This window comes from Dinoponera quadriceps, unplaced genomic scaffold (assembly GCF_001313825.1).
Source record: "Dinoponera quadriceps isolate SergipeBrazil2010 unplaced genomic scaffold, ASM131382v1 scaffold566, whole genome shotgun sequence".
Lineage (NCBI taxonomy): Eukaryota > Metazoa > Arthropoda > Insecta > Hymenoptera > Formicidae > Dinoponera > Dinoponera quadriceps.
The window spans coordinates 316,663-319,256 of NW_014555972.1; the positions used below are offsets into that span (position 1 = coordinate 316,663).

General features: G+C 28.3%; 1 protein-coding gene across 11 annotated transcripts in view; it reads left to right on the top strand.

The window, feature by feature from the left end:
- The window catches only part of LOC106746314 (rho guanine nucleotide exchange factor 12), a 52,133-nt gene that overhangs the window by 1,399 nt on the left and 48,140 nt on the right, over positions 1–2,594 (top strand). The window lies entirely within an intron of this gene.

A 2,594-nucleotide genomic window follows, 5' to 3' on the forward strand; every position in this document is an offset into this window, starting at 1 on the left:
ATACTCACCCACACATATATGTATATATACTAACAATATCTTAAAAATAGAAACTAGTAAGCTATTAATCACTCTTTACTGTACATGTAAGTTATTCTAAGATGGTGTGTTTTAATTATTATAGCATTGGAAGTTTTAATATAATCAAAAAGATTTAACTCTATGCTTTTTTTGATTTTTAAAGTTACATATATATGTATTGTATATATGTATGTAATGTATATGTTAATAGTTTTGAAGTTTTCTTATAAAGACATATAGAATTATCCAAATAGTTGGTCAAATTTTAAAAGCTTTTTAAAATTTTAAAAGATGATAAACAAGCATATTATATATTTTGCATAAAGATAAAGAAATGTTTATATGAACGGATAACAGTTTCTTGTTATTCACTAGGATGATAATTGCCAGATACATACGTCTTGTGAACAAATCTTCTTACTGCGATACTTTTATAGCAAAATTATCACGATATTCATTAATCACTTATATGATTACTCGTGTGACTGCATTTGTATCCCATAATAATATTTATTTTTACTAATATTTTATATTATTCTTCTTCTTTTTGACACTACCTTTGTAGTATCTTTTGTATATAGGCCTGGGCTTATCTCTTTTCTCGCATATACTTGGTGGTACGCATGCAGATTATAAGTATATAAGACCTATAGTTTAACGCTGATTCCGAACGGCAGATTATTTTGTAGTGAGATTTTTGTAGCAAAGATACTTTCGATAGTTTGTCAGTCCATGGGAGAAGAGACACGAGCGTATGAAAATATTTTGGTTCTATCGGAAGGCAAACCCAGGATTTCTAGTATAGCAGATTAGTGCGCTATCTGCTATACCACGCATGTGCTTATTTTGTATTATTATCGTGTATTATTACGATTATTATTTAAAGTGGTAGAAAGATTATATTTTTGGATCATTAAAAATATAAGGTGTTCAACTTTACACTTTACAATTCAGTTTTACACTTTACATTCAACTTTATAATTAATTAGTTGCAATCTAAATTTTAGCTTTTTTTGAAAAGCACACAAATGTTATCACATTTTTTTAATGAGTTCCAACACAATTAAAACAATTATAATGTCACTACAAAAATCATTTGTTAATTTTTGACCCAAGGACTTAAGGACTTAAGGATAAATTCTGAAAAGTTTATTTAATTCCTTACAAGGAGTGTTAAAGTTTCTAATAAAAACTCTAAAATTAATAAGAAACTTAAAATAAAAATTTACACAAATACAATGAATGACTGATTTTTAAAATCGAATAACTTTTTTAGGTAAAATTCCTGTTTAGGAAAAGCTTTTCCAGTATCCTCGACATATGTCGTATATAATAAAGATCATCCTCCCGAGTAATAAATAAAAGGTTTTATCTGTCATTTGTTGTTTGTTAAAAAGTTGTTAACGAAAGAAATTTTATAAATAGATTCTCGTTTTCCGATACTGTGTAAGTGGAATTTGAGAAGTAAACAAACGATATACAGATGTCACATGATAAATATATGTTATACATAAATAGCCAGCATACAACGGAGGTTGCTTCGCCTTTCGTTCTGCACTCCCTTATAAAAAATTTAAGTAATTATACAGTTATAGGAACCATATTCTGATCTTAATCATTTTGAAATATGTTATCAAGGATATTGCCTTGACTGACTTTCGAAAAGTTTTAACGTTCTTTGTTTATTAAAAAGTTATTAACAAAAAACGTTTGAGTAATTATTTACAATACTGACGATCTTACCAATTTCAAAAACGTTGAAATATGTTGGAGAAAGGTTTATGAGTATCCTTAGTAGAAATTTAAGGGTCTCTCACTCCAAGTTTTGAAATCATAAATATTATTATTTAAGAAAAAAATAAATATTAAAATAATTATTTAGAAGAAAAATAATTATAATTAGATAATTACAATAAATTTTGAATTTATAATTTTTATTGTTCATTATTGTCTTCAGATGAATGTATTTGACGCAACGTGGAATGGTGAGGCTTTGCCTCTCAGTCTTGCGACTAGAGGGTTGCGCCCCCAAATCTTCCCATCGGAAAGTTTCGCTCCTGAGATCCCCAATTGGAACTAATCAAGGATTCAGAGGGGCGAAGTCTTTTATCGGAAGTTCCCGGAGTCGCAGCCCCTCAGTCACGGGGCTGCAAGCAAAGCCTCGCCATTCCACATCCACCTTAAAAAGATGAACAAAAACAACTTATGGACGATGCAGACGATGTAATACGAAATCATATAGTCTATATAGGGTGTCAGAAATTATATTCCATACATTTCTTTTTTTATTAAAAACTTTTCTTTTTGTTAACTTTTGTTAATTTCTTTTCTTTTGTTACTTTTTAATAAATAACGAACAACGGGTGAAATCTTTTATTTGTTACTCAGGAAGATGGCCTCTATAATATAATATACGCCAGTCAACGGTCAAGATCGTTGGAGAATCCTCTCCTAAATAGAAATTTTATCCTTTTTTATATATGGTCAAATCACTGTTGATCATGATAATTATTTTTAGAACTTAAAATATTTTATCAAGAATTTATATATATATATATATATATATATATTAT